Genomic DNA, 12879 nt, shown 5'->3' with positions numbered 1-12879 from the left:
GTTTTTCAGGGTGAGTGACAGGAGATGTGCTGCATGAGGGAGTTAACTCCTCTGTGAGAGAAGCTCTGCAAATGGTCTGTCTGCAACAGTGTAGGAGAACTGAAGAAGTGACATTTTTTTTCTTTTCCTATATGTCCTTGGTTTTCCAGAGCAGAGCCTGGGATGTGCTGCAGAGAATCCACGAGTGGGCTGTCACACGCTGCAGTGTAGGATCTCAAGATGAGGAAATCCCTGCAGGATAGCTCTGGTATACTTTAGGAATACTAGACCTGTGTGCACTGTGGTAACCCCCCAAGGCTGTATCCTGTCTTCCAAGCAGACCAAACCTGCTTTTTCCAGGCCTCAATTCTACCATTCCATCCCTGTACCTTGAACAATCAATTTATTTATTAACTTTTGTCCAATTTAGGCTCTTTTGCTGTGACAGAAACCTCATGGAAATGAAACATTCCTGGTGGGTTTTCCAGCCCTCACAGAAGTCAAGTACTAGTCCCTTGAGGTCCCCTCAGCCCTTAAGGTATTCAGTCATGGGGTATTGCCATTTAATGGCAAAATTGGTGCAAGTTTTGCTCTCCAATGCCCTGCAACAATTGCAAGCACCAAGGCTCAGACAGTCAGAGCCACCTGTGGAATCACAGTCATCTCCTGAGCTGTGCACCTTGAGGAGATCAGGGTAAAGCCACACAGTGTTCCTGGCTGTGTGCGTGGTTTGGGGTAGTGACTGCCCCATGAGACAGTGCTATCCTTTGAAGGTTTATGTCCAAGTTCTACATTTTTAGTACTTTTATTTTTGTAGTACCCAACGAAGAAAGCTCTACTTGCAGAAAGAAGAGCTTCCTGGCAAAGCAACTCCTGCTTCCAGTTGGAAGAAGCTATAAAGCTGCCACCGTCTAACTTTTTCTCTAGTGCAAATCAATTTTTTCTGAGCCACAGGTGTAGGAACTTGCTGTACTGACTGATGTGGGTGCTTGAAAGCACACACAGGCACCAGGAATCTGCATTTGGGGAGTATATATATATATATATATGTGCAGTTTAAGCACTAGTTCAATCTTTCTGGCAGTGCTAGGAAAGGGAGCCCCTGCTCTACAGCAGTGATGGTTATTCTTTTGACAGCCTGATTACTGGCCTCAATGCAAAACCCCAAGTCCTTGACTCCTGAAATTCTATGTAAAAACACTTCCACCAAAACCAGACCTGGGTTTGATCTGCAGTCTGAAATATTTGACTAGAACATCAAAGTGAGTTTGGAGAGGAAGGGTTACTGGATAGAATTGATGTTGCAATTTACCTGATTCTTTTCCAACTCTAGATATTTCTGACATTGATGTTGTAATCTCATTTCTAAATACCCCTGTTTCCTAAATATTTGGCATTTGGCCTTGTTTGTCATTGGATTCTTCTGAAAAGTCAGTACTTACCTAATCACTTCGATATAAACATTCAGGGAATCACGGCAAGGGTCTTCTATATAAATTTATATAGGCTCAAAGGAAATAGGGCCGTGATCTAAAGGCTGTTCTAATCAGTATCAGTGTGCAGGAATTTTAAGTAAAAGTATTTTTTGGTGTTTTTTATAGCATAACTAAGCTGTTAACACTAGTGCTCTTCCAAATCATGGCATTTGCTTATAACTCAGCAACAATAATGACCTCTTAGTTTGTTCTGTTGGTGCCCATTGCCTTGATCTGCTCAGTTTAAGGGCCCAATCCAGCATGAAGTTGAAAGACATTTTGGTTGGACTTGACTGGTCATGATAGAAGCAAAGTTCTTTGGACACACTGGCTGTAGTATTTCTGCCTTGAAGAGAATGTTTTAAAGGTTGAAGATAAGGCTGAAGGCTTCACTTACAGGAAGTAAGTGAAAGTTTTCTCTCTTCCTCCCTTCTCCCCTACACCAACTAAAAGAGAACAGCAACTTTTCTTCCCAACTTGGAGGTTGTTCTTTTAAAATCAGACTTATCCCCAGGCTACTGAGACTGGGAGTTACGGGCCTGTTTGAATATTTAATGGAGAGAAGCTGGTCAGTACAACACTGCAACTACCTTGGGTTTGGAGGCATCAGGGTGTGGGATTGGTGACAGTGGCGACTCACAGGTCAGGGAAGGACAAATGAGTTTTTGTGCAGGGATACCCTTTTCTATCCCACAGCCACTTTGTGGAGACTCAGTCCCACCTAATAAGGTAAAAATTGATCTTTTTTCTCTTTTTCTTGTAAGCTTGCTTTACATGCTGTTATCAGATATATGCAAATTCAGATTGCAAATGAAGCTCTCAGCTATTTATATGGCTTGTAGTTTGTAAGCAAAGTAGGATCTGCTCTGTCCCTCTGGAACAGGGTACAACAGAGGAAGCAAGGCTGGGAGGGTTGGCATGATGTTGGGCAAAGCCTGCTACAAAGCCAATATGTTTGTGACCATGCACAGATAAGATCCTGCACTTCAATAGCACTTCAGATTCAAAGGGGTCACTGAAGAAATGATATCAAAGCACACAAGCTTTATCTCTCAATTGGAATGGTGTTCTCTGAGGCAGTGCTGATAAACCAGGTGATGTTGTTTTGAATGGTTTATCAGGACAGGAAGTGAAGATTGCTTACTACTTGCTTAAATTACCAAAGTGACTAATCTCTGGAAGTACAAACAGCAGCATTTGCCTATCACCAAATCACTGGGAGTAGGTCTTTTGCCAAGAGCAGCCGCAAAGTCTTTGGTGATGACTCTGATTTGGGTTCTGTGTGTTAAACTATTTCCAAGTCCTAGTCCCTAAACCAGCGCAGTGCCCCAGTGCTGCCTGCATTCTGCCTTGTTGAGTCAGACACCACATCCCGAAGAGCTCATGTTCTGTGGGATCTCTGCTCAGCACTGCCCGCACCCAGCCCTGCTGTGCTCAAAGAAGGGCAAGGAGTAGCCTGGGGCCAAGTGGTTGCAAGCTGTGCTTATGGTCTTTGTTTCTAAGGCTACCAGGATGATGCTTTCCCATCTAAAAAGCAGCCAGGTGACTTTCCCTCCATCCCCTGTGCCTGCTTGTGCTCAGTGGGACTGGTCAGGACCTGCCTCTGAGTAATTCACTTGCCTTCTCTGAAGGGTGTAATCTTAAAAAGAACAACAACACATGGTTGGATACAAACTAAGAAAATATATCCTTAAATAACCAGGGCAGGTGTTGAAATCTTACTCCTTAGAGCTGTAGTCTTTAACATTTTTGACAACATGCTGCTTTTGCTTGAAAGTTGCCTTTAGGAAGAGCATCCTTAGTACATCTATCATGTAAACATTATCCATTATTCCAGTGCCCCACTCATGATTTTTTCAGCTGGGTGCTTCTGATACCTGCAGAAATGTCCTTATATTCTTTGTACTCTTTGCCATCTTTTCACTGGGATGGTGTCCATAAGGAAAAACCATCCAAGATGTTTCAGGTGCTTAATCTGTGCAGTGATGTTAACACGGATCAGCTGCAAGTATGCAGTACTTGATGCCATTTCCTCTTGTCCTGTCTCTTGTTACCTGGGAGCAGAGATTCAGGGAGTTGTGGAAGGTGATAAAGTCCCCCCCAGCCTCCTTTCCTCCAGGCCAAGCCCCTCCACAAGCTCCCTCAGCTGTTCTTTGCAGGACTTTTCCTTTAGATCCTTCATCAGCTTCATTGCTCTTCTCTGGGCACACTCCAGATCCACAATGTCCTTCTCGTAGTGAGGAGCCCAATACTAAATCAGAATGAAAGAAGGAAGGAATCCTTTTAGGCAAAGGTGTGACAGGATCAGCATCATCTTACACCTTTATACTGTGTAATGCAGTGAAGAAGCATCAACCCCAAAACAAAGAATCCTTTTCCTGACCTCTCCTGTTCTAGAGGTGCCACTTCCTAGCACGCGACAGGAGTCAGGGCCAACCTGTTGCCTGTAACTAATTTCTGCCATGTCTTGCATTGAACCAGCTCCATTTCCAGCTCCACAATGAACAAATGGCCGAGGCCATCTGCTTATCAAAGCAATGATGAAGGGAGCAACTCTATTCTTGGTAGTCTCAGCTGACAGAAACTGCCTGTTCTTTGTTGTAATTAAGAAACAGTCCAGTTGGACAGCCCAAATTTCAAATACTAATTTCTCCAAAGCATCTGTAGTCCAAGGAAATCTATTAAATTTCTCTTCAAACGGGGAAATGTTGTGCCACCACCAGCCCGCTCATATTTTAAATAGTGTAACCATTGACACTAAAGGTATGTTGCAAATATTTGGTAGTTAAGACTGAGTTGTGATATTTATGCCAGATTTTATACAGCTATAAAACCTACAGTTAATATTTCTGGCGTAGGTTACACTCACAAGTGCAAAGGGTTTCTTAAAAAGCTGAACAAATGGGAGGTTGGGGGAGGGAGGATGTTGCTCAAGAGGGCTTGGAACATTAGTGTGGAAAAGCAACAAAAGCAGCACTGAACTCCCAAGACAGTGGAAAAGTTGAAACATTGACAGAATAATTGACATAGCTGACTTAAAAATATCCTGTCAGTTGTTAACCCTTCTAGTGCCAAAAAAAGTCATTCAGTTCTTCCCTGAGAAGCTGAACACTCCACTGATGATGATGATTGTGACTGAGTAGAAGCAGCAGAGAAGTCCTTGCACTAAGACATTATTCAAAATCAATACTTTGGGAAATGAGGTGTTTAATGAGGACCTGAAAGGCACAAACATTTCATGTGGAGTTTTTAGGAAAGTACTTTTAGATAATGTTCACAGTGTACAGAACCAGAGTTCCAAACAATATCTGATGTTGCTAAAATGTTTATCTAAATACTAGAAAGGCAAGTGTGCAACCAATCCCATAGGAATGTTTACCAAGTTTACAGCTCTTATCTTTCTGGACAAGAAGTGCCAGCATGGTTAGAGCATCAAGCATGGAAAATAAGGAAAGAGCTGAGGTTTAGGGAGCGTTTGGGTCACCACCAGTCAGATATTCTCAAACAAATCTTGGTCAGAAATGTGGTGTAGTAGGTCTGGGTTTTGTAGTTTTGTAACAGTGGTGAAAAGTACACATTAGAAAGCATGGAAAGGGGTACAGCCTGTTGGAAGGTACTTGGATGTAAAAGCAATTTTAATAGATCAGTGCGAAGTTTTACATCAGCAGAATTGAGAAGGCCTTGGAAAAAATCTGCACTTTTAAAGTGTGCTTGCTGTTTACAAAATATAGATAATCTGAGTGAGTGGGAGCAGTCAATATTGTACATAATTCTGAAGAGTAAAAAGAGAAGCTATTTGTATTTCACAACTCTCCTACCACTGTGTTAGAAGAAAACATGGACCTTACATAAGGAAGTGAGTTAAACAAAGAATATGAGCACATTTTTTTGTTGTTGCTTCCAGGAGAGTATGGGGTTTAGTAGACAATGATTTAAAATATTTTTGTGTAGTATGCATACTGATTTGCTTGAAGAATACAATTTGTATCTGTAAAATATTATCCTCTCTAACATTTTCATTACAGTCTTGCATTGGACTGAAATCTCTGAAGGTTGATCAAAAAAATGTGGCAAATTGAACTCCTCAACCTATATTCTTTCTTTCCTTTTCTCTGAGGAGTCTCCTCTTTTTTCTCCCAACTCTTGTTTTTGATGGTGTATTTTCTTTGTCCAAACGCTTATTACCACAGTATCTGAACACCTGTGAGGAGTTGCTGCTCCAGGATGTGGTCAGGTTCAGAGGCACACAAGCTGATGAATATCACAGTCTACTTCTTTAATTGCCACCCCACACAAATCTTTTTTTGGCAAATAAATCAAGGAAGGAGGTTGGTGCATGATTCATTAACATAATGCTCAGCACAGGGAAGGCAGGAGGGGGCAGGACATCCAAATGCTGTGGGAGCAGCTGTTTGAAGCAGCCTGGAGATGACCAAAGCTTTTGCTCAGGCTGACAGTAGGTTTCCTGTTCCATGTTTTGCTGGAGGATCTGGAGCAGCAAAGCCCAATATTTTTGGAATAGGGTGTCACTGTCATCACCTTCCCCTCTACCCCAAGCCTTACCCACCTCTGGTCTCCCTGCCCTTCCCACCTACTCCCCTACAACTGCTCCTGCCTTATTCCCACCTCAGGTTTAAGCTTTCTTGCCCAGCCCAGCTGCTGGGTGCAGCCTGGCAAATGGAGATCCCAAGCTGGTAGGTCTGGGGAATGCAGCAGCTTAAGCCCTGCTCTACACCGTGCTTCAGTTTTGGTTTTGGCGTAGGTGTCCCTGCGGACCTCCCTATTGAAAAGAGAGAAGCTTCCTGGAGCTCCCAGCAAGTTTCAGAGCTAGCTGAAAAATCACAAGGAGGACTTGTAAGATTGTAAGGATGTGGGAACAAGAAATAAATGGAAGTGTTTAACTTTGTTGCTTGAATAACTGTTTACAAACAGGAGAAACTTGTCTCTGCTTATAGTAAGTTGTCCATGGATGAGCAAGGAGAGTCTCACCATGCCAGGCTTTTGGTTGAGTGTGGCTTGACAGAGCAGCAGGTCTGCCTGTGAGACACCCTGTCCTTCCCTTCTCTTCCCTTCCCTGTCCCCCTGCTCTCCTGACTACAAAATGGGGTGATGGTGTCTGTCCACATTGGACCGGTGATGTACAATAGCCAGAAAAAACATGTGTGAGGCCTAAGCTCCCCTTTGCTTGCAGCTTTTGTTTGTTTCACAAATAGCTACAGCTAAACTAATAAACCAGAAATTAAATACTTCAGCTGGAAATACTTTAAAAATGAGGGTGTGGTGGTGCTTTCCCTGTAGTTAGCTGGTGAAAGCATTGCTAGGTGAGGCTCAAGACCCTTCTCTGTGTTTAGATGCAGAATCTGGATCTAAACATCTCTGATGACACAGAAGGGCCTTGCCGGGTGACTGTGGGCTGTTTCATGATGGGTTTCTCTGCTTTTCTTGCCAAGTCCTTGTGGAGGTGGGTGCAGTCACGGGGGACAATCTGTCACCAATCTGAAAAATGAGTAGGCCATCTCAGGTGTGCTGGAACAGCTGTCACTGGGCAGTCATGCTATTGCAAAACACTCTGTTCAGCTGTGCATGCCTTACTCATAAGAAGATGTTCCTTTTCCTCTAATTACCTCGGTGCTATTCTTACTCCCAAGCACGCTGGAACACTATTAAGTGGTAATAACTACTGATACTTGTGGGAGAAATCAGTGTTAATATGTGGCTTGTTAGGAGAGCTCCAGGAGGAGCACAGAAAGGGGATTTTGTCTTGTGCAAAGCATAAAGCTCCCATGGCTGAGTCTGAATGAAGGCTCACTGGCAGGAGGGTTATACTCAGAAGACAAGTAGTTTGGTCCTGAGAATTGAACTCTGTCAGGTCAGAGAATGGGAGAGGCAATACTGACAAGTTGAGCCTCTGTAGTTTGCTTTATTTTTGTATTCATTTTGGTTTGCTTCATAGATGTATCGGAGTGTGGCCAGCAGGACTAGGGAAGTGATCCTTCCTCTGTACTCAGCACTGGTGAGGCTGCACCTCGAGTCCTGTGTCCAGTTCTGGGCCCCTCAGTTCAGGAGGACATTGAGGGTGTGGAGCATGTCCAGAGAAGGCCAATAGAGCTGGTGAAGGGTCTGGAGTACAAGTCTTGTGAGGAGCAACTGGGGGAGCTGAGGGTGTTTAGCCTGGAGAAAAGGAGGCTCAGGGGTGACCTTGCCACTCTGCACAGCTACTGACAGAAAGTTGGGAATTGGCCTCTTCTGCCTGGTCACTGGCGGCAGGGTGAGATGATGTAGTCTTAAACTGCACCATGTTGGATATTAGCAAGAATTTCTTCACAGAAAGAATGGTTAGATGTTGGAATGGGCTGCCCAGGGAGATGTGGAGTCACTGTCCCTGGAGGTGTTTAAGGACAGGCTGGCTGTGGCACTCAGTGCCATGGTGTGCTTGACATTGAGGAGTTTGGTCATAGGTTGGACACGATCTCAGAGGCCTTTTCCAACCTGAATGATTCTGTGATATCCAGAAATTTTTCAAGCCAAGCGGAAGATGCAAACTGGTGTTGAGTCAAACCCTTGGTCTGGCTATGGGTATGTGGAAGTGAGCTGGAGTGGTCAGGATGGGCTGTATCCCTTCAACCTGCTTGGAGTGCCACACCTCAGACCTTTTTCTGTACCATGAGGAGCATGAGGAGCCTTGTGTCTCCCTATTATGCTGAGGCAGCGAAAGGAAAAGCTGAGTGAGCTATACCTTTCAGAACACACTTCATGGGGAGGTGTTTCTGGGTAAGAACACAGTGGGATGCTTGTGTTGCCAGCTGGACCTCTTGGATTTCTTTCTGCTTTTTCCCTTGCTGATGATCAGGGCTCTAGTAATGTAATTTTCCACCACTGAGAGTGGCCTTGGGTGCTGCTTGGAGCCTGAGTCTTCAACACCACTTCTCCAGACAGCCATCTGTGGCTTTCCAGGGCTCCCTTCTTCTGGGAAGTGTGTGAGTATGTGTGTGTTATCCTGTGAGGGTAACACAGGTGGTGCACACTCAACCATAGCTTCTTAAGGTGTAACTTTAGGGCTTTCTAACTGCACACCTGATCCTCCTCCTCCTTTTGCCCTACTTTAAAAGAGGAGCAGGCTCTTGTACTGCTGTCCATCCAGGTGATGTTCTTGCTGAGGCTTGCTCTAGTCTGTGGCATTAAAAAACTAGAAAGGACGTATGCTGTTATCACTGTGCTGTGGCAAGAACGCAGTTGTATTCATGTAGAACCATTGCAGTCTGTTTGTAAGACATGATATAATTGAAAAGTCTGGCACATTTCCCACAGCAAACATTGTTAATCCCCACTAGCTAGGATTAGTCACCGCTCCTTACAAGCCTTGACACAAATCTAGCAAGTTATTCAGTTAATCCGCACTTACAGGATAAATATTGCATCCTATGGGAAATTAGGCAGCGTCTTCTTCCTCTCCTATTGTGCAGTGATGCATTGTGTTCTTTACACCTGAAGGTGGAAGGGAAAAATGCAATAACATGTGATAGATGCTAGCAGACACCTGCTATCACAATGCAGCTGGATCAGCAGGGAAATTTAGTACAAAATAGCTCGCTGAAACCAGCCAGTGGATATAAACAGCATCTTTGTGCTCTTTGTGGCACTGCAGAATTTTCCCATTGTACAACAATAAGCACTCAATGCCTCACAGTGCAGGACCCTTCCAAGAGTCCCATCTTCCTTTTTACTGGGGGTTTTCTCCTTGTGTGATCTCAAGCTGTATCTGCAAGTCATTGGAGCTGGGTGGTGTATTTCCCATCAAACTAAGGCCACTGAGAGGAAGGTGTTTCAGGCTCTGAATTTTTGCAGTATCCAAAGTGCAGCTCTAAGTTTCCTCCTAGGCAATCTCCAAAACAGCAAGATCTTACTGAGTGGGTGTCCTGAGGTCCATTTTTCTGGGCAAAATAGCTGAGTGGATCTGCAGAGACCAAGTTTCCAGTTCTTGGGCAATTTAGCCAGGGAAGCTGGCTTGAAGCAGAGCACCAAGGAAGCTTGGAGGCTTCAGTTCAGCAGCTCTGCCAGGGAGTTTCTTCCAAGCCTGCAGATTGCAGCTGTCCAGCGAAACCAAGACCACCAGTGGGCACAAGCAGGGAAACAAGGGGCCCTTTGGCTGGTGAGGTCTTCATTTGTGAGGAGTTCTGGAAATCTCTGGTTCCAGTGTTGTTTGATCCAAAATCTTTTAAAAGTAAGTTGTTATTACTGAAGTATTCCCTTAGACATTTAACTCTCCCAGTGCTTTAGAACAACACAAATTCCACTTTATCTCGGGTAACTAAAAAATTATGTAAATGAATGGATGTTTCTTCACCTCATTGATTTATCATCACATTGGACTGAGTAATGTTTTCAAGGATTTTAAGCTTAAATTTCACTCCTAGTCAGCAAAGTGGGTTTGTAAATCTTAAGCAAGGTGCTTTTGAAGAGAGAGGACTCATGCTAAGAGCTTTTCCTTCTTTGACAATCTGTCCGGTCACTTACCCTCATTACTGTGTGACTAAGTTTCCTCAAATCTGGTAATGAATTATGTTCCCTCTTGCCCCTTTCCAAAAATTGTTGTAGTAACCATGTGTGTGAGCAGCCCTGACTCCCCAGCATCTTGTCTGAGTGAGTGCTGGCTGCTGGGAGAAGTCTGGCATGGGCTTTGTAACATATCATCACATCTGGTGATGTTTGTCTTGTCCTTGCCCTTTGCTTTTTGCTGTTGGTTGTCTGCCTAGGAAAATTTAGGATTCATTTCCATCTTATAATGGATTTAAAGGGCTAAAATAGTTCTGGATGTGATACTGGAGTGTAACACAATTTTACTGCTCTAAGTTATGAGTCCAGTGGAACTGGACTGGTTTTAATGCCTTACTTGTGCCTACTGATAGTGGATTGTCACACTTGGCATCTGCTCAGAAACTCCCCTGCCTGTAGTCTGGATTTTTAAATACTTTTTATGTTTCCATCATGTTTCCTCAAGACTGGCCAGTACTGCAGGAAGGGAGCAGGCAGCTCACCAGTCAGGTGCACAGGTTGTAATGCTCCTGTGCTTTCCAAGTGCATCTCTCCTGTCTAATAAGCCCTGTAGGTAGGGCTCTCTCTGGCACTGCCCTGCAGCTCCTGGAGGCAGGAGCTGGTGTTTCTTTCATGCCTGGAGATGAGCGGGGGAAGGTTACAGACTGGTTGAGATAAATCACTGAGTCAATTGGAAGCTGCCAGCAGTATTTTTCTCCCCTCTGTCCACATCTAGAATTTACACAAGAAGGTCATGTTACTGTTGTTTCCTCTTCCACATTCCCTGTCAGACAAGGTCATTTTTGAAGCCAATGACCAGTTAAGCTTTAATTCTGCAACCATGGAAAATTATTATCAAAAGGGACAAGCTTCAAAGTAGATAATTAACTGGCACATCCGATGACTGGTTACAGTTTAACAGGATCCGTTTGCACAACTCCCTTCAGCTGTAGTGAACTTGAACTCTTACGAAAATGAGTGAGATGTAAGGGGTGACTCTCCCTTACAATGTGGCTGAATAAATCCTGGCTGAATAAATAGATGGTGAGAGAAAGGACAGAGTCCCCTCAGAACAAACTTCTAGGAGCTTTCCCTGGAAGCCCAGATTTTGCTCCTGCTCCTAGTCCATTGTTGCTGCTGGTGTAATTCACTTTGTTTTCTGTGAGAAACAGCACAGTCTCGGTTGTGCTGAGATAGGTACAGCCTATCATAGTTCTGGACTAGTGAAGGCACCAAGGTGGATTAAAGTCAACTCCACTCCTCTGTTGGCTCATGTTTTGGAGCACCTAAGAGCCAGGCCAGGTTTATGTGAGATGTAAATCATCAAGGAGGGAAGGGTACAGAAGTACACCCGTGCCTGGAGGAGCAAAATGAAGGATGGGTTATTCCAACATGGCCTAAATTGGCCATGTGTTTTGGCAATGTTGTTTCCTAAAAGAAGATGTTGCAAGGCTGTGCTGTGTTTAGGTGCAGAGTATATATCCAGTGGTTATAGTCCTCTCATCTGAATCAGCTGCAGGGTTTGAACATTTCAATTTTAATACAGAGGAGAAAAGAAGGCTGACAAACCAAAAGGGAGAACAGCTATGCAATGAAACCTTATGAAGAGAAAGACACTGTCACAAGGGGGGCTTCTTTAATAAATTCATTCACTGTTTCAAGTGTATACTGCATCAGGCTTTCCCTTCTGGCTTCCCTTCACCATGTCTGAGAAGCTGGGGAACCTCAGGCCGTCTTGCCCCAGCCTGCAGCACATGCTGATGTGGTTAAAGCCATTGAGATCCAAACCATTACCAGCCAGCCACTGGTTATCACAGGCACTGGCATCTGGGGAGCTCTGCCTTCCTATGTCAGCAGAGCACCTGGCGCAGATTATACCCCCTTGTTGAAAAATTACTCACCCAAAATTACTTTTTCCACACTCCCCTGAGCCACGCAGCCACCCTGCTTATGGGTATCCAGCCAAGCTCCTGTGCCACTGGCACAGATGTGTCTAGACTGGCTGAGGCTGTCCCTGTTTGACTGCAGCCTAGTCCAGAGTCCATCTGCTTACATAAGAAATAAGCAGAATTTGCCTTGCTGGTGGTGCTGGGGGAGGCAGAGGCAGGTATGCATCTCCATCCTGGCATCATTCCGCAGACTCAGTTATGTTGTCTTCCCTGAATGACCCCTTCCAGCTCACCTACAGCTGAGGGCAGAAGTTGGCCTTTACTTTGGTTTATTTATGGCAGCTTCATTTTTGTTCTCTTTCCCCTACTAGTAATAAGGAATGAATTCTGTTCTTGGCTTAATCAGGGTACCTGTGAGCAGGCTCACGCCTGTGCACTTGGAGGCTGTTTTTAAAAGCTGGCTGATATCCGTGTTATGGAGTAAAGCTGACAGATCTTTAAAGAGAAGGTCACAGGGCTGTCTGCAGAGGCCTGACATTGCCTTCTACTGACAGTGACAGAAGCTGGTGGTGTATGTCTCTGTGGTATCAAAGAATGATATCTAAAATTCACCCCTGCCTAAAGGACTAATCTCCTCAAGGCCTTCTGAATGGCTTCTGAGCTGGGATGGAGCAGGGCAGGCTCCACATTTGTCCCACTGTCTGTGTCTGCCCTCCCCTTTCCCACGAGCAGCTTTGAGGCAGAGCTTTGACACCTTTGTATGCACAGCTCAGTCAGAAACCAGAGCAAACTGGTGTCTCTGCTGGACAGCTGTTAATTGAGACCTGTGGAGCTGAAAGCCTCTGGCAGTCAAAAATGTGCTTATAAGGAGTTTTTCCCTTTTTCTTTCTAGCCACATGAATGGAAACTGGGATTCTCATTTAATGACATAATCCCCATTCCCTGGTCTTATATTGAAATTTCGGATGTTTGGGTGCAGGAGCAAGGGAGCCAGCACTGGCAAA

At 44.6% G+C, this 12879-nt stretch overlaps 1 long non-coding RNA gene across 1 annotated transcript; it reads right to left on the bottom strand.

Moving 5' to 3' along the window:
* Positions 1–365: 365 nt before the first annotated feature.
* Positions 366–11961, bottom strand: LOC121660316. Its single transcript, XR_006014598.1, has 3 exons — positions 11888–11961; positions 8857–8939; positions 366–3705 (listed from the first exon to the last, which is right to left on the bottom strand). It is a non-coding gene; the product is annotated as an uncharacterized LOC121660316 (long non-coding RNA).
* Positions 11962–12879: the final 918 nt, after the last annotated feature.

This window comes from Corvus kubaryi, unplaced genomic scaffold (assembly GCF_017639235.1).
Source record: "Corvus kubaryi isolate FWS band 111438036 unplaced genomic scaffold, C.kubaryi_AGA036_p1.0 124, whole genome shotgun sequence".
Lineage (NCBI taxonomy): Eukaryota > Metazoa > Chordata > Aves > Passeriformes > Corvidae > Corvus > Corvus kubaryi.
Note: the sequence above shows the minus strand (reverse complement) of the source record. Positions and strands in the feature narration are given on the sequence as shown.